Below are 20,270 nucleotides of genomic sequence, written 5' to 3' on the forward strand. Positions count from 1 at the left end.
GCTTGCCTCTACATAAAGATAGTCAATTGCTGTTTACTTTCAAGTGGTTAAACCCAGAAACCGGAACATCTGGTCAACTAACTTGGACCAGACTTCCACAGGGGTTCAAAAACTTCCCCACTCTCTTTGATGAAGCCCTTCACAGAGATCTCAATAACTTCAGAACCATGCACCCCAAAGTCACCCTTCTCCAATATGTGGATGACCTGCTACTGGCAGCAGACACCAAGGAAAACTATGAGTCTGGGACCCAAGCACTACTATCTACTATCTGAGCTTGCTCAACTCAGATATAAAACTTCTGTCAAAAAGGCCCAAATTTGCCAGCAAGAAATAATCTTCCTGGACTATTCCCTTAGGGGCGATAAACGATGGCTCACTGAGCCCAGAAAACAAACTGTTGTGCAGATACCACCCCCATCTAATAAGAGGCAACTCAGAAAGTTTCTTGGGACTGCTGGCTTTTACAGGTTATGGATACCTAGGTTTGCAACCTTAGCTGCTCCTTTATACCTGTTGTTAAAAGGAAATGCCCAATTACAATGGAACCCTGAACACCAACAAGCTTTTGATAACATCAAAAGAACGCTGCTATCTGCTCCGGCCTTAGCACTCCCAGATGTAGAAAAACCCTTTACTCTCTACATTGAGGAAAAGAAAAGAATAGCACAAGGAGTGCTTACTCAAACTTTAGGACCTTGGAAAAGGCCTATAGCCTACTTATCTAAAAAGCTGGACCCAATAACTAATGGATGACCCCATTACCTAAAAGCTATAGCAGCGGCAGCCCTACTAATCAAAGATGCTGATAAGTTAACACTGGGGCAAAAGCTAACCGTTATAGCCCCCCATACCCTAGAGAGCATCATCCGCCAACCACCAGACAGATGGCTATCAAACTCTAGAATAACACACTATCAGAGCCTGTTGCTTGACAAGAACAGAATAATGTTAAAACCCCCCGCCCCGCTTAACCCGGCTACACTACTACCTGAACAATCATCAGAACCCATCACTCATGACTGTCAACATATACTGGCAGAAGAAACCAGTATACAACAGGATTTAAAGGATCAGCCACTGCCCCACCCTGAGGTCATGTGGTTCACTGACGGCAGCAGCTTTCTCCAGGACAGTAAGCAGTGGGCTGAAACAACAATAGTTAGCAGAACTAAAGTCATCTGGTCCTCTAACCTCCCGGAGGGAACATCAGCTCAAAAGGCAGAGCTGATCGCCCTCACAAAGGCATTAAAACTAGCGGCAAACAAAAAAGCCACCATATACACAGATAGCCACTATGCCTTCGCTACCGCTCATATACACGGGGCTATCTACCAGCAAAGGGAACTATTAACCTTGGCGGAAAAAGAAATAAAAAACAGAGATGAGATCCTCCGCCTCCTCTCAGCAATACAAAGCCCTAAAGAACTAGTTATAGTGCACTGTCCAGGACACCAGAAAGGAAATGATCCTGTAGCAGTCAGGAACAGGAGGGCAGATAAAGAGGCTAAATTGGCAGCTCTAAACAGAGTAACCATGTTAACACTTTCCATACGGGGGAAATATAAGTCAAGAGATTTAACTACATCAGAGCACCCCGACAACTTAACATCTAAGGACACTGACACTGAACTCCTTGACAACACTGAACCCAACTTGCAATTTCAGAAAGCCCTACACTATGTTAAAAATGTACATCAACTCACTCACCTTGGTTCAAAGAAACTGCAGGCATTCCTAAATGATCAAGAACAGAGTTTTCCACTAACCAGCTCACAGCGAAAGAAAATAGCTGAACGAATAACAAAAGCCTGTCGGGTCTATCAATTGGTTAATGCTTACCCCTCCAAACTTCCTATAGGAAGACACCTTCGAGGAACCAGACCAGGACAATTCTGGGAAATGGACTTTACTGAAGTTAAACCAACAAGGTATGGACTTAAATATCTCCTAATCTTTGTAGATACATTTTCAGGATGGATTGAAGCCTTCCCCACAAAAAAAGAAACAGTGCAAATGGTGGTCAAAAAGATCCTGGAAGATATTTTTCCAAGATATGGCCTGCCTAAGGTAATAGGGTCTGATAATGGACCAGCATTCGTGGCCCAAATAAGTCAGGGGTTAACCAGGACCCTGGGGATTAATTGGAGGTTACATTGCGCTTATAGACCCCAGAGCTCAGGACAAATAAAAAGAATGAATAGAACCATTAAAGAGACCTTGACAAAATTAAGCTTGGAGACCAACATAAAAGATTGGACTATGCTCCTGCCTTATGCACTGTTTCATGCAAGAAATACTCTCTCTGTTTCTTTATATAACCTTACCCACTATAAAATTCTCTATGGTGCCCCTCCTCCAGTAAGAGACCTGACCCCAACTCTAAGACCTAACGATTCCTTTCACACTCCCTTGCTTGACAGACTTAAAGCTCTTGAAAGAACCCAGCGATACCTGTGGAAACAGCTGGTCACTGCCTACCAACCTGGGAACGAAGGGACTCCACACCAATATCAAATAAGAGACTTCATCTACATAAGACGACATCAAGTGTCATCCCTAGAACCCCACTGGAAAAGACCATACCAGGTGCTACTTTATAACACCTACAGCAGTAAAGGTAAACGGAATCACTTCCTGGATCCATGCCTCTCATCTCAAGCCTGCACCTTATCCAGACTCTGGCTGGAAATTGGAAAAGACTGGTAACCCTCTCAAATTGCGTATTCGCCATATGGATAGGGCTATGGATTCTCCCCTTGACCACCAATAATCCTAACCCTCATCAGCCCATTCAGCAGTGATGGCTGATCATAAATCCTACTGGACAAGAAGTATGGTCTATCTCACACACAGCCCCCTTAAGGACCTAATGGCCATCTCTCCACCCGGATATTTGTCAGTTGGCTATAGGTCTTTCCTATTGGGATATCCCTGATGAAAAAGATCCCACTAAAATTCCATTAAATCCCCTCCGTACCATAGATAATGGAAACAAACATTATAGATGTAGGGACATGCAAGCCAGATGTAGGTTAACTAGCCTGGATTATTATGTTTGCCCGGTGGACTATCAAAGCCGCAAACAATCACAGCTATGTGAGGGAAAAACCGACTTCTTCTGTAAGTCATGGGGATGTAAGCATACAGGGGCTATCTGGTGGAACCCAAACTCCCCTGATAGTCTGATTCGGGTAAAAAAAATAATAATAATACTAAATTAAATCCCAAACAATGTCTCCCATTTAAACAGAGCCCCCAAGCGGGGACTTCTAGACTAGTTGACCCTACTCCATGTAACACAAATAGCCTATGCAACCCCCTAAATATAACCTTCACTTCCAAAGGAAAAAACCAAAATATCTGGGCATAACTTTCAGGAAAAACCTATGGAATGCGATTTTACACCACAGGATATGATTTTGGCCTTTAGTTCACTATCAGGTTTGAGAGAAAAGAAATTCCCTTAACCATAGGACCCAATCCCATCAAACCAGAAATTGGGCCTCATAGACCACCCGAACCTAAACCTACTAGGGACCTTTCACTTTCCCATACTCCTCAAGTTTCACCTTCATTTACTTCCCCAATTCAGAATGAAGTCAATCCCTTCCCCTGGAGGCTAATTGAAGGAACCTTTGCGGTGCTGAATTTCACACAACCAGACCTCACTCAGTCTTGTTGGCTCTATCTCTCCTCTGCTCCTCCTTATTATGAAGGGATAACAATTGATAGGACTTATGCAGTAAAAGCACAAAATTCCTCCTGTAATTGGGGTGAAAATCCTAAGTTAACCCTCCCAGAAGTAAGCAGGGCAGGCTTATATATAGGGTCCCCACCTAAAAGTAAACAACACTTATGTACCCAGACAAAAAATATTGGCATCACACAAGGTTTCCTTACTCCTGATAATGGAACTTTATAGGCATATGACACAGGGTTAACTCCTTGCATTTCAGCCCAAATATTTAACAACTCTATAAATTATTATATAATGGTGCAGATGTTTCCCAGAGTGCTCTATCATGACGCAGATTCATTTGAAAATCAAATAAAAAAACATATAACCCGGTTTTGCCAAGAACCTGTATCCCTCACTTTAGCCATCTTATTAGGAATGGGAATTGCTGCAAGGGTGGGCACAGGGACCACTGCCCTGGTCCGTGGGACACAACAAATGACCCAATTAGAAACAGCAATGGACCAAAACTTAAAGATATTAGAAACCTCCATCACAGCTTTGCAGAAATCTTTAACCTCTCTCTCTGAAATTGTTTTACAGAACAGGCGAAGGTTGGACCTCCTCTTCTTAAAAGAAGAAAACCTTTGTGCTGCATTGAAGGAAGAATGTTGTTTTTATGCCAACCATACTGGAGTTATAAAAAAATCTATGAGTAAACTAAAAAGACGCCTTGAAAAACATCAAAGAGAGAAAGAAACCCAAAAAGGGTAATATGAGTCTTAGTTCACACAGTCCCCCTTTTATCAGCCCTGGCCGGTCCTCTAATAATTCTTATATTGTTGCTAATTCTAGGACCCTGTTTGCTCAACCATGTAATTTCCTTTCTCCAGGCCCAAATTGGACAAATCAAACTTATGGTAATCAAATAACAATATACCCCACTAGCAGACACAAAATGTGACACCCCCCAATGATCACTTTTATGATTAAAAGTAACCAAAAGAAGAAATGAAAAATGAAAGGTTAATAAAATAGGTACTTGTCACTCTGTTTCTCTATATGCTTAACAAAACACTGTTGAAATCTTAAGAACTGTTTGCTAATCTTGTTCCCAGAATGTGCTATCCCCAACTGTGGGCTGTTTGCTAATCTTGTTCCCAGAATGAGCTGTCCCCAACTGCCAAACTACAAAATGTAACTTCTCTCCCTGCCCTTTCCAGGGAAAGTATATAAGCTCTGCTTAAGCTGTTCTCAGGGCTCTATCTCTCTTTGCTATAGAGAGCTCTGGGCCCTAGCATGCTGGTCTCCAAATAAACCCTCCCTTCTGCTGTTACATAAAACAGTCTCTTATAGTCTCTTCCTCCGACTTTTCGCCGGACCCTTACAAGTGGAGACTGAAGTTGCCACCTTAAAGGAGAATATGGATGACGTGAATGAGAAAAAATGTGGTGTGGCCATGGAGGTGAGCGTGGAAAGGAGTGGTTAGATTTGATCAGTGCACACTCTGCTCATGTATAAAAATATCACACTGAAACCCATTAATATGTAAACTTTATATGTGTTAAATAAAAATCCACAACCATGTGATTTTAATTGAGGTTATTTATGGCTTTTGAGGCATTTGGATATTCTTCTCTATTTTCCCTTCAGTATGTTACTGGACCACTCTCACTTATAGGTTTGGTGGATGTTCTTCAATTGAAAGAATGAATTTTGAAACATTGGCATTTTCTCTGCCTTTGCACTGAGTTCAGGAATGTTTGTGGAATGGTAGTTGCAACTCAGACAATGTATTTGTAGCCAAGGCAACAGAGAAGGGAAGTGTTTCTTGCTTTGGCTTTTCACAGCACAGGAAGCATATAAAGAAGCATTGCCCAATTAGTGATGCAAATATCATTTGTTGTTTTGGGGAATATCTTATTATTCAGTAAAACTGTTTGCCTAGTTTGAATTCATAAACAGAATATTGCTAAATCTATAGAAATGTTAATATCCAAAACCATTTACATTTTGTTAGGAGTGGATGAGGGCAGTTACTCTACTTGAAAATGTTTCAATATTGTATCAAAAACAGCATTAACAAACACCTTGGAACTGCTGGGCAGTTAACTTTTGTAGCAGGACAATTTCGAATTTTAAGATTTTATTTCTGAAAAAGGGAAAATAGTAGAGGAAAGGAACAAAAGGGGAAGGAGGCAGGGAGTGAAAGTAGAGATACTGAGGGATTAAATCAGTCAATTTATGCTGTGTGCATATAGAAAAGAAGCACAATGAATCTCATTTTTATGTATAATTAAAATGAATCAACTTAAAAAAAATAATTAGAAGGGAGACTAGAGAGTACAGGAAAAAGATCAGAGGAAAGAAGGAGGGAAGGAAATAAAGGAGGAAACACTAAAAATAAAATGGAATGAATTGTCATGAGCCTGTTTGAATTTGCCACAGTGGACCCCACTGTCATGTACACTTCAATAAACATGAAATGAAAGACTTGGAATATAGCTTAGTGGTAGGAGGCCTTATGTATCTTGTGCCGGCTCTGGGTTCAATCCCAAGCACTACAAATAATAATAATATTAATGTAATGATAATATTTTATTTCTTAAAAGCAATAAAGAAATCAACAGTGGTTAAGACTAAAGATTAAGATTATGAACTAGATTAAGTTCATAATTGACAACATTTGTTCAACTGTTGTGGGCTGCAACCAAGTCAAGATGGCACCTGGCAGTTTGCCAGGAGGAGTGGTTTGTAAGGCAACGCCACTGAGCCATTAAGATGATGGAGATTCCTTATTGGCTGATTGCTGTATCTAGATGATGCTAATTGAGTCAAGCTGTGTGTAATCAGTTAGGTATATATACCTCTGCTGTCCTGCAATAAAGCAGCTCTCACTACCTTGAGTGCCTGCTCAGTTCCCACTGAGTTCCCCCGCAAATAAAGCAGCTCCCACTTCGACCTTCAAGTTGCTTATCACCTCCCGGTTATTTTGCCCAGCTGGACTGCGGCATTCAACTACATTTGATAAATTCAAATAAAACTCACAAAATAATTAGTGATGAGTATCACAATCCAAAATCTTTAAATTTGTGGTATTAATATGTTTTTTCTCCATCTCACACTTTTATTGGTGTATAATAATGATACAGAATACTGGGTTTCATTGTGGCATACTTATACTACCTCCCCTTGTTCTACCTTCCTCTCTACACTCAGAGCCCTCCTTCTTCTACCCTGATGGTCTTTTGTTTTGTTTTGTTTTGTTTTGGTCAGAGTCCCTTTTTTCTATCTTCTACATATGAAAAAACAATAACATAAACCTTGATTTTCTGAGTCTGGCTTTTTCCACACAAGGAGCTATTCTACAATTTCATCCATTTTCCAGCAAATGACATTTCATTCTTTTTTATGTCTGAGTAAACTTCCATTTTGAATATATACCTCATTATCTTTATGTATTCATTTCTCTAAAGACAATGACTTGGTTAATTGAGAATCATGCTGCTGTAAAACTGACCTTTTGTAAGAATTATTGGTGGGGTAGTATCATTGCGACATGGTGGTTCCATTCCAAGCCTGCTGTGGAATCTACATACTGATTTCCATAAGGGCCTCTACTAATTTCCGTTTCCAACAACAGTGTATGAGTTCCTTTTCCCCTACATCCTCCCCAACATTAAATATTATTTGTATCCTAACTGCAGTGAGATAAAATCTCAGTGTAATTTTGATTTTAATTTACCTAATGACTAAAGATGTGTGCCTTTTTTTTTTAACAAAGTCATTGTTCATCTTCACTCCTTTTGAGAAGTTTCTGTTTATTTTATTTGCTGATTTACTAAATAGATTCTTTGGGGTTTTTTTAATGTTGTGTTTTTTAAGTTCTTTATGTATTTTAAGTATTCATCATTGGGCCAGAAGAGAACATGGCAAAGATTTTCTCCCATTCTAAAGATTCTCTTATCACACTGTTAATTGTTCCCTTTGTTGTACAGAAGCTTCTTAGATTGAGGCAAATCCCTTTCATTGATCATTGATATCATTTCCTAAATTGTAGTCTTCTGAGGTATTCATTGTCTAAGCCTGTATTTTGGAATATTTTCTGTATGTTCTCTTCCAGCAGTTACAAGTTTTCTGGTCTGATTTATACATTGTTAATCCGTTTTTTTTTTAATTTTTACCAAATTATGAAATGTTCTCTGGAACATTTTTTTTCTTTTTTCTTTTTCTTTTTTATTGGTTGTTCACAACATTACAAAGCTCTTGACATATCATATTTCATACATTAGATTCAAGTGGGTTATGAACTCCCAATTTTACCCCAAATGCAGATTGGAGAATCACGTCGGTTACACATCCACAATTTTACATAATGCCCTATTAGTAACTGTTGTATTCTGATACCTTTCCTATCCTCTACTATCCCCCCTCCCCTCCCCTCCCATCTTCTCTCTCTACCCCATCTACTGTAATTCATTTCTCTCCTTGTTTATTTTCCCATTCCCCTCACAACCTCTTATATGTAATTTTGTATACAATGAGGGTCTCCCTTCATTTCCATGCAATTTCCCTTTTCTCTCCCTTTCCCTCCCATCTCATGTCTCTGTTTAATGTTAATATTTTCTTCCTGCTCTTTCTCCCTGCTCTGTTCATAGTTGCTCTCATTATAACAAAGAAGACATTTGGTATTTGTTTTTTAGGGATTGGCTAGCTTCACTAAGCAAAATCTGCTCTAGTGCCATCCATTTCCCTGCAAATTCCATGATTTTGTCATTTTTTAGTGCTGCATAATACTCCATGGTGTATAAATGCCACTTTTTTTATCCATTCATCTATTGAAGGGCATCTAGGTTGGTTCCACAGTCTAGCTATTGTGAATTGTGCTGCTATGAACATTGATGTGGCAGTATCCCTGTAGTACGCTCTTTTAAGGTCTTCAGGGAATAGTCCGAGAAGGGCAATAGCTAGGTCAAATGGTGGTTCCATTCCCAGCTTTCCCAGGAATCTCCATACTGCTTTCCAAATTGGCCGCACCAATTTGCAGTCCCACCAGCAATGTACAAGTGTACCCTTTTCTCCACATCCTCGCCAGCACTTGTTATTGTTTGACTTCATAATGGCTGCCAATCTTACTGGAGTGAGATGGTATCTTAGGGTGGTTTTGATTTGCATTTCTCTGACTGCTAGAGATGGTGAGCATTTTTTCATGTACTTGTGTCTGTTCAGGTCCTTGGCCCATTTGTTGATTGGGTTATTTGTTATCTTATTGTCTAATTTTTTGAGTTCTTTGTATACTCTGGATATTAGGGCTCTATCTGAAGTGTGAGGAGTAAAAATTTGTTCCCAGGATGTAGGCTCCCTATTTACCTCTCTTATTGTTTCTCTTGCTGAGAAAAAACTTTTTAGTTTAAGTAAGTCCCATTTGTTGATTCTTGTTATTAACTCTTGTGCTATGGGTGTCCTATTAAGGAATTTGGAGCCCGACCCCACAATATGTAGATCGGAGCCAACTTTTTCTTCTATCAGATGCAGAGTCTCTGATTTGATATCAAGCTCCTTGATCCATTTTGAGTTAACTTTTGTGCATGGCGAGAGAAAGGGATTCAGTTTCATTTTGTTGCATATGGATTTCCAGTTTTCCCAACACCATTTGTTGAAGATGCTACCCTTCCTCCATTGCATGCTTTTAGCCCCTTTATCAAATATAAGATAGTTGTAACTTTGTGGATTAGTCTCTGTGTCCTCTATTCTATACCATTGGTGCACCCACCTGTTTTGGTACCAGTACCATGCTGTTTTTGTCACTATTGCTCTGTAGTATAGTTTGAAATCTGGTATCACTATACCACCTGATTCACACTTCCTGCTTAGAATTGCTTTTGCTATTCTGGGTCTTTTATTTTTCCATATGAATTTCATGATTGCTTTATCTATTTCTACAAGAAATGCCATTGGGATTTTGATTGGCATCGCATTAAACCTGTAGAGAACTTTGGGTAATATCGCCATTTTGATAATGTTAGTTCTGCCTATCCAAGAACAGGGTATATTTTTCCATCTTCTAAGATCTTCTTCTACTTCTCTCTTTAGGGTTCTGTAGTTTTCATTGTATAAATCTTTCACCTCTTTTGTTAGACTTAAAGATAAGAACCATATGATCATCTCGATAGAGACAGAAAAAGCATTCGACAAAATACAGCATCCCTTTATGTTGAAAACATTAGAAAAACTAGGGATAACAGGAACTTACCTCAACATTGTAAAAGCAATCTATGCTAAGCCTCAGGGTAGCATCATTCTGAATGGACAAAAGTTAAAGGCATTCCCTCTAAAATCTGGAACAAGACAGGGATGCCCTCTATCACCACTTCTGTTCAATATAGTTCTCGAAACACTGGCCAGAGCAATTAGACAGACGAAAGAAATTAAAGGCATAAAAATAGGAAAAGAAGAACTTAAATTATCACTATTTGCGGATGACATGATTCTATACCTAGAAGACCCAAAAGGGTCTACAAAGAAACTACTAGAACTAATAAATGAATTCAGCAAAGTGGCAGGATATAAAATCAACACGCATAAATCAAAGGCATTTCTGTATATCAGCGACAAAACTTCTGAAACGGAAATGAGGAAAAACACTCCATTCACAATATCCTCAAAAAAATAAAATTGTTAATCCATTTTGAGTTGAGTTTTGTGCTTGGTGAGAAATGAAAATCTACTTAAAATCTCTTTTTTATGGATATCCAGTTTTCTGATCACCATGGGTTATAGAGGCTGGCATTTCTCAAATGTAAGTTTGGGGCCCTTTTGTCAAGGAGTAGGACTGTTTGATATGTAGGTTTATCTCTTTGTCTTCTATTCTATTCAATTGATCTGTATGTCTAGTTTTATGTCACTACTAAGTTGTTTATGCTACTATGACTCTGTAGTATAATTTAAAATTGCGCACTCTGATGCCTCCAGCCTTTTTTGGTTCAGAATTGCTTTCAATATTCTTGTTCTTTTGTTCTATCATTTACATTTTAGAATTGCTTTTGCTACTTCTGGGGATAGTAACTTTGATATTTTAATGGAAACTATTTAATCTGTAGATCTTATTAGTAGTATGACCATCATAACAATGTTAATTTTACCTATCCAGGAATATAGGAGATATTCAAATCTTCAAATGTCTTTTTTTAAAAATTTCACTTTCAGTCTTCTGTAATTTGCCTTGTATAATCCTTTCACCTCTTTGTTTAAATTTATTCTTAGGTACTTAATTTTCTTTTGAAGCTATTGTGAATGGAACCATTCTCAGAATATTTATTATTGCTGTATAGAAAAGCTATTCATTTTTGTATGTTACTTTTGTACCTACTACTTTGATGAACTTGTTTGTCAGCTCTGGAATAATCTGGCAGAGTTTTAAGATCTTAAATATAGGAACATAGCATCTGAAAACAGGAAAATTTGACTTCTTTTATTTTTATTTAGATCCCTTTTAATCCTTCTGTTGACTAGTAGCCTGTCTCAGGGACTATATTGAATAGGAGTGGTGGTAGTGGACGTCCTTGTTTTCCTGATTTAAGAGAAAACGCTTTCACAATTTCCTCATTCAGTACAATGTTGACTTTGAGTTTGTCAGACACAGCCTTTATGATCTTAAAGTATACCTGTTTTTTTCACTAAAAATGTTTTTATTTTATGTACAAATAATGGGCAGATGTTATACCCATAAATTCTATATTCCATAACAATCAAGAACCTGTTTTTAAAAAGAAAGAAAGAAAACTCCGCAACAAATTTTAAGACACTAGGATTTCTTTGCTTCTAGATCAGGGGGAGGAGAGAGGGGGCTTGCTCTAACAGGAATCACAAATTAGAACTGAGTATTCTCTAAAGCAGAAATAATGTGGTGCCATTTCAAGTAAAGATTAGTCAGCTCTCCTCACAAACACTCATAACTACCTGCTAAGAACAGGTAAACCAGGTCAAAACAGCTTAGCATAACTAGGCTTCATGGTATTAGGCCATTATGCTCCTTTAGGCTAATAAATCAAAACAGAAAATACTAAAATAAAAATAAATGATTTTGAGATTTTCATACAAATTGTTAGTTCCTTGTTGTATCCTCCCTTCTATAACATAATAAAGGGAACATTTTACTGCAAAGAAAGAAAATTTGATTATATCTATCACTGGCCATGAATTTTTGTAATTACTTATTACATAAATGCTGCCTAGTGCCATTATCCAAAAGGCATGACCATTCTGCCCACAATCCACTTGTGCATTTATAAACAGAATTTTCATGATTTACATAAGCATGTCTATCAATGAAGACATTACAATGAGGTGCAATCTAACATCCAAAATCTGATGCTTTGCAGATAGCAATAGTATTTGTAATCACCTTTCACTTAAGTGACCTTATATTAAAAATTACTAATTTAGAATTAAGGAGATTTTCAAATGTACACATAGAAATGGTTACAGAGTCAGGTTTTTAAGAAACATCCTCCATGTCCACCTCCTGTTGTAACTGCTGTACCATTTTTTCTTCCAGCTGCTTCCCTTTGCCTGCAAGAGGGGCTCCGATAAGATGGATGTTTTGCTTGACTTCTTTAATGTCCTGAACTTTCTGTAGCTCTTTATTTCTCTTCAATCTGTTCATTATAAATTTAGCTTGGCGTTTCTGTTTGATCTCTTCAACTCTCTTCATTGCATCAATAGTTTTATTCCATAGTTCTCGCTGTTATTTGACAGGTTCATTTCTAGGTTTTTCAGATTCAAACGAGTTATCCACTGTAAGCTCTGTGCCAGCTGCTTTCCAGAATGCTTTAGTCCACCTGACCTTGTGAGGGTTACGCTTCTTTTTAAAGTTCTATGACATTTGGATTTACAAAATCTGAATACCTTGCAATCATTGTGGACCAACATCATGCTGTGGCCGGGGTAGATGGGCCCTGAACAGAAATAACACTTCTCCATACGCAGGTTGAGGCCTCGTGGGTCCCCACCGACCCAACGGCAAGCTCTTAAAGTAGACCTGTTTTATCCCTAATTTCTTCAGGATTTTTTTAACCATAAACAAGTACTGAATTTTGTCAATGCATTTTTCTGCATCTATTGAGATGATCATGTGATTTTTGATCTTGAGTTTCTTTGTATGGTATCTACATCTTTTGATTTTCATGTTAAATATCATTTCATCCCCAGAATAAAATCAACATGGCATGATACACAATTATTAATCTGTTGTTGAACTCAACTTGCCACTACTTTACTACGTATTTTTGCATCTAAATCCATCAAGTGTATTGTTCCGTAGTTTTATTTCTTGAAGTGTCCTCATTTGGTTCAGATTTTGGAGTTACACTGGAAAAAGTATGAAAGTATTTCCACACTTACAGGGAATAATGTGTGAAGCATTAGGGTTAGATCTTCTCTAAAGGTCAAGTAGAACACAGCTGGGAATCCATCTGTTCAAAGGCTTTTCTTTTCTTTATTTCCATTTTTATTGAATTTTTTAAGTTATACATAACGTTAAGATTCATTTTGACACAATTATAAAAGCATAGAACATAATTTGCTCTAATTCATCCCCAGTACTTCCCTTTTTTGTTCCTTCCTTCCTTTCCCTGTTCCCTCCCCTCTATTCTACTCATATTTCTGCTATTTACTTACATGCTTTTTTAAAAAAAAAATTTGTCTCCTGTGTATATACATAATGGTGGAATTTACTGTGGCATATTCATGTATATACATAGGAAACAAGTCAGAGTCATCCCACTCTTCTTCCCTTATCCTGTCCCTCCTCCCTTCCCTTCTTTCCCTTTCATCTTTCTTCTATTTTTTATTCACACTCCCCCTTTACTTATTTTGGATTATCTTTCATATATCAGAGAAAATATTTGACCTTTCACTTTCTGGGTCTGGCTTATTTTACTTAGCAGCAGAGTTTTCAGTTATTGGCAAATGCCATAATTTCATTCTTCTTTATGGCTGAGAAATACTCCATTGTGTATATATATCACATTTTATTTATCTACTCATCTGTTGAAGGATATGTAGATTGGTTAAAATAGCTTGACTATTATAAATTGAGCTGCCATAAACATTGATGTGGCTGTTTTCCTATAGTATGTTGATTTTAGATTAGTTAAAAATATATTAAAGAGTGGGATAGCTAAGAGGGATAGATAATAAGGTAGTTCCATTATTAGTTTGAGGGAATTATCTAAACTGCTTTTCAGAGTGGTTGTACTAATTTGCAGTCCCACCAACAATGTATAAGTGTACATTTCTGCCCCCCCATATCCTCACCAATACCAATACTTATATTCTTTATAATTACCATTTTGACTGGAGTGAAATGAAATCTTTATGTAGTTCAGGTTTGTATTTCCCTAATTGCAAGAGCTGCTGAACATTTATGCATATATTTGTGGACATTTGCATTTCTTCTTTTGGGAAGTGTCTCTTTAGGTTTTTTTTTTTTTTTTGCCTATTTGTTAATTGGGTGGTAGCAAATATCTTCACCCATTCTGTTGGCTCTCTCTTCATGTTCTTGTTTCCTTTGTTGTACAGAAGCTCTTTAATTTGATGGCATCCCACTAATTGACAGTTTTCTTTTATTGCTTGCACTTTAGGAGTCGTGTTTGGAAAGTCAGTTCCTGTGCCTACATGTTGAAGGGTTGGGCCTACATTTTCTTTCTACCATTTGCAGAGTTTCTGGTTAAATTCCTAGGTGTCTGATCCTCTGTGGATTGACTTTTGTGCAGGGTGAGAGACAGGGGTCAAGTTTCATTCTTCTACATATGTATATCCAGTTTTCCCAGTACCATTTGTTAAAAAGATTATCATTTTCAAGTTGTTTTTGGCACCTTTGTCTAGTACCAAATACCTCTATTTGTGTGAATTTGTCTCTGAGTCTTCTATTCTATTCCATTTGTCCTCATATCTGTTTTGATGCCAGTACCATGCTGGTTTGGTTACTATACCTCTGTAGTATAATTTGAGATCTAGTTGCTTAGTATTGCTTTGGCTATTCTGGATTTTATATTTTTTCTAAATGAATTTTAGAACTGATTTTACTAGTTCTGTGAAGAATGGCATTGCTATTTTATGGGAATTGCATTCAATCTCTTAATTCTTTTGGTGGTAAAACCATTCGGACAATATTAATTCTGCCTGTCCAAGAACATGAGAGGTCTTTTTCATCTTCTAAGGTCTTCAATTTCTTTCTTCAATGTTCTGTACTTTTTGTTACAGACTTCCTTCACTTTTAAGACTTTTCTTTTGGAAGGCTTTTTATTAGTGTTGAAATCACATTGCTTAGAGCATATGTGCCTTATTGGTCTTGAGTATTAAAAGTTAAATATATCAAGAATAGGACAAAAGAATAGAAGGCAAAATATGGAAAATAAGAGAAACTGAAGGGATTCCTCATCTGCCACTCAGGAAACTCAAACAAAAAGTCTCTTGAAGCTGTCAGCACTGCCCCATTCCACGTAAAATGTTGCTGGGGCATGCCACGGCTTTTCCCCATTAGAGTGCAACAGGACTTTCTCCAGATCCGGCTCAGCTAATCTTTTCTGAACTTAGTTTCTGCTCAGATTGAAAATTTGTTGGACACATGTTTTTCTCATATCCAGTGGGAGAATGCCTTTTGGCTCATTGGAGGAGAGACTCCTCTCTCACCTTTAGCCACAGTATGTCCAAAGATACAAATGTCTATCACTTTTATTAATTCTCTTGACATTCCAGAAACTGATATTCTTGGTTTTCACTTCTTCACCAGCTCACTGAATTACCTACTTGAATTTTTTCAGTCTTCTTTCCTCAGTTTGTTGCTCCAAAACTGCTCTTTTAATTTACTCTTTGGAAGCTCCCATAATACTCTGAGTTCTTTTGATCTGCCATCTTTCCCTTGAGGGATAGCTCCTGAAAATTTTGACCATCCATCCTATTCAACATAGCATTGGAGAACCTCTACACAAGTGTTTTAACCAAATGACAGCTTTTGACATCATGTGGTCAGAGTATACCTCTAATGTCTGAGTTGAACTCAGTCTGTATTTGTAAGATTTTTGTCACCATGACAAGTACCTGAGAGAAAGAACTTAAAGGAGAAGTGATTTCACTAAGCATCATATTTTCAGAGGTTTCCGTCCATAATCATCTGGCTATATAGCTTTGGGCCTAATTTTCTTATCTCCCATGTAGTTTATATTTGACGTATACTTCTCATCTACCTCCTCCTACTAATGCTACAATATGCCTAAGTAATGAAACCATGTTTTTAAAAATATCTAGTTCTTCTGTTCTTCAGTTTTTTCTCTTCCTTCTCACGTGCTCTGGTATTTTCATCTATTATTGCATGCTACTTTCTCTTTTTGGTGTAATAAATGTATTGAATGAAACCAAAAGTGAGTGAGCTATGTTCATGTTGAATTGTGTGTGGGGCGGGGAATAAGCATAAGTAATGAACTGTAGGATCACTTAGATTAGCATTAAACTAAAGAAGTGTCCCCCCAGGTTTCAAGAAACCTTTATTTCTAATGCGTGGGGAACCCTCAAATACAGAGTAAAGATGGAAGAGAGGAAGAAAATGTTGAAATTTATGAAACTCTCAAATTAAGGATAAATCTTTGGCTTGTCAAAGTCATTGCAAAAATCAAACTCATTACAGCATGATGTCTGTGATGAATTACCAAAAACAGTTTTCAATTTATCTTCACAACGTTTCACACAATTAGACTCTGCACTCGATGGCATGAAATCTACAGAAGAGAAAAACAGAAATGAGATGTCATTTGGATAACCACAATTTAGGTCTCAAATACAAGTATAGGTAACCAAGAATGAATTAAATGAAAGAATATTTCTTCTGAACTAGTTATGGGTCACCTATGGGCAGTTTGGCCACATGGTCCAAAGACATAGCTAGCAAAGTTCCTTTTTCTAGAGTGTTTCCTGCAGGGAAAATATGCACTTCATGGTGAACTTCACATTGTAGATGTTGAAGAACACAGCAACCCTCCCTTCACAGGTTGTCAGGTACAAAAAACTTATTTAAAGGAAGCTGGGTCCAAGGCTCTGTAGTGAGTACCATGGAAGAGCGTTGAGCTAGTTATAGACAGGTGACAAGGAATGACAGGCAATTAAAATGCATCATGACAAATATTATATGGTAGATAGATAAGGCAGGGAGACTCTGGAAAAACAGAGGGAGTCATGTGAAAAATGAGAATGATAATAAAGGCTTCCAGAGCAGGGGTCTCTGAACTGAGACAGAAGTTTGATCAGGATTACACATAAGTAGCAGGATCCAGCATGCAGATTTGGGAAATGGCTAATTTAGGGATCCAAGGATTTAGGGCCTTTGAATCCTGAACAGCAGAGAGGTTAGAGTTCAGAAGTATCAGAAAAAGGTTAGCAAAATGTTGGGGGAACAGTCATACTCCACTCAATCTTCCTTGAATTTTATCATTCTACAAGAAAGAAGACACTTGGCTCAGAGCATCACACCTGGACCTGAATCAGCTTTCTTCATATGGATGCCATGTCCTAAAGGAAAGTGGTTTGAGACCTGAAGGAGAAAAGAAATTTCCACAGCTCTCACTAGATTACTGAATATACTTACAACTGTATGGAAAACGCCAGTGTCTCCGGATCATACATGATCCACCTTCTGGAGCTCGGCATCTCTCCAACTTATGCTCACAGAAATTTTCTTTGAATTTTCTACATCGCTGACAAAGGAGAGGTATGGCTGCAAGAAGAAAAACTGTTCTCAGAGGGCAGGGGAAGAATCATTGTCACAGAACAAAAAGAGCAAAGGTCATCCAACTCCCTGATAGCTTGGCTATACCAAGCTGTTTCCCTTAGGGATATGTTCTAGGAAACATGTTTTAATGCCACGGACAAAGCAGGAGCATGTGAAGAGACAATCTAACATATCCATACAGTAGACAAGACAGCAGCAGACTGTCAGAAAGGGAGAATGATCACTCTCCAGAGAACCATACTGCTCATGATTCATTTTCTAGCTTACCATAGTGATCACATACAGGAAGGTGAGCACAGAGCACTTGCTGTGTTCTCAGAGCCTGGGCTAAAGTTCCAGGTCTGTGAACAACATGAATATTTCTGACTGGGAATCCTTGATTCCTCACTCCACAGATAAACAATTATTTAGGAAGTATTTAAAGTACAGAGATCATGTTGAGTTTTAGGTGGTAGACAGGATGAGGGAAAGACCCAGGAAAGTAAGAAGATGAAAGAAGTCAGGTGATCAGAGATGGAACCTACTGCACAACATGTTCCTTGGAAGCCGGATTGGAACTCATAGAAGCTTAAAATAATTGGAGAAATCAAGCACAGCTTAAATATATGCCAGTGTTAAGCCCAGGCTTGTACCTTAACCATGGTTAAATAACCAAACAAGGATTTACCAATTCTTATGCAGAGCAGAAAAAGACTCAGCTTAAGTAGGTTTTTCATTTTTTTCTTGGCTGATTCTTGAAATTGATTGTCTTAGAGTCCAGGGATCACTTCAGCTGGATGATGGTGTAACACTATTTGCTAAGATCAGCCCCCTAGTCATTTTATAATGCAATCTGAACAGGACATAAGCCAGTGGGTGTAAGAGAGGCTGTAAACAGATTCCAATCTAAGCCCTTCCCTCAATGGCAATACACCAAATCTATCCTCCATGCCCTTTTTCTTTCCTCATTCCTCCCCCAGGATTTCTTTCTCTATGTTATTCCAACTACAAATAACCTGAGGGCAATCTCACCATCAGAAGTTTTGGTTCACAGCACAGTAGATGCTTATCTCACTGGAGCAGGCTACATCCAGTGTATAGAAGATAAACATTAAATAACCTTCTTCTCAACCAGAAAGCAAAGTGACTGCAAAACAGAGAGAGAGAGAGAGAGAGAAATCACTCAGAATCCAGTGTAAGCACCAGGCCCTCCATACAGATGCAGGCAGAGCCACAAGTGCCTGATTTAGTGGGGAGGAGCTGAGACTTGAAGATGGTCAGTTTAAACAATGGTCTGTATTATTCCACAGCAGAGTTCATGGGAACCCAAGTGGGTATGGAGATTACACCAAGTATACATGTGATACCCTTGAAGCACACAGAATATACGGCTCCCAATGTGTGCCCCTAGCTACTTGAGTCTGTGGCATTCCACAATCATATTTTTTCAACTTGTTAACATGGCTATTTGGAAAGAGATTCTTGTTTCTCGTCCCAGCTACTCTCAGATTCACTCTCAAACACTTAAAGACATGTCTCTATCCCTGCCCTCCCTAACTCCTAATAGAGAATGAGGGCCTGTGTTGACTATCAATGTGACCAGCCATGAAGTAGGTTTCACAGTGGGTGCTGCCTTTGTCCCTAAGACTGAGGAGACCCTCTGGTTTCCTCATTCACCTTTGCTCCCTGGCTCTGTCAAACCTTGCAGTGCTTTGTCTCATCTGTCAGTTCTGTTGTCTTATCTGTGCTGATCACTCAGCTGAGAAATACCTGGTATCCTAACTCATACTGCTTCACCAGATACCCTCGGAAGACTCCACCAGATTAACTAGGCCTCTGGGTTCAGTTAACTCATTGCTCATAAAATGGGCACCAAACCAGATATCTATGATAGTAGAAATGGGGACTAGCTAATGGTCCCAACGTCATGACTGCTTCTCAGGAAATCCGATCAATCACTGAATAATACCGAGTCTCTAGCGCATCTACAACAGAACCTGAATCTTATGACCCTGGAACTGCAGAGAGTTGCCAGAGAGAGAAAAGGGTTAATCTGCTTGAGTGGTTTATGAGTTTGCTACATAAAGTTTCCTAAGAGCATCTGGTAAAGCAGAATGAGTGAGGCTACCTAGTTCTTCTCAGATGAGTGATCAGCATAGACAAGACATAACTGCTAAGAGCCACAGCCAAGTAATATGATGCATGGCACTTTTGGTTGAAAGGTGACGCCAACTAGCCATTGAGATGATATGATTATGTTAAGATTTGCATTCATATGGATATTGGACTCCTGCTGTTCACCTCAGCCTGCTACAGGACTCCTGGAGAGTTCCCATTGGTTGGGGAAATACAGTAGGAGGGAATTCCGGGGGAGGAACTTGTTCCCTGTTCCGGGAGAACACCTGCGTGTGTAGACCGGCTTCTTCCCAGACGTGTACGGGGTATTGGCGGCATTTTCAAAAATAAAGTTTGTTCCTGCTTGAGTGGCTCATGATTTTGTGCCCAGCCAGACTGCGGCAATAACAACTGATGAATAAGATGAAGCACCGAAAAGTTTGACAGAGTCAGGGAACAAAGGTGAATGAGGAAACCAGAGGTTCTCCTCCATCTTAGAAACAAAGGGTCTCACCTCATTAAAATATAAAGCATTGAGGAAGATGGCCGCTGCGTAAGGGGGTAGCTAAAGTGCTGAGCCTGGTGCTCAGAACAGCGGCGTTAATAGAGACTTCGCCCAGCTTGTTAGAGCGCCTTTCACCATTAATCTGTAGTGGACCACCCGGCCAAGCAGCAGAAAAAACAAAGAGATTGAAAAAGAGACGCTTGGCTCCC

General features: G+C 38.7%; 1 pseudogene across 1 annotated transcript; it reads right to left on the reverse strand.

Moving 5' to 3' along the window:
- Window positions 1-12,176: 12,176 nt before the first annotated feature.
- Window positions 12,177-12,661, reverse strand: LOC308642341 (putative ribosome biogenesis protein RLP24; annotated as a pseudogene). Its single transcript has one exon. The product of its transcript is annotated as a putative ribosome biogenesis protein RLP24 (transcript).
- Between the last annotated feature and the right edge of the window lie 7,609 nt (window positions 12,662-20,270).

Source organism: Spermophilus citellus (assembly GCF_964194105.1).
Source record: "Spermophilus citellus genome assembly, chromosome: 2".
NCBI classification, from domain to species: domain Eukaryota; kingdom Metazoa; phylum Chordata; class Mammalia; order Rodentia; family Sciuridae; genus Spermophilus; species Spermophilus citellus.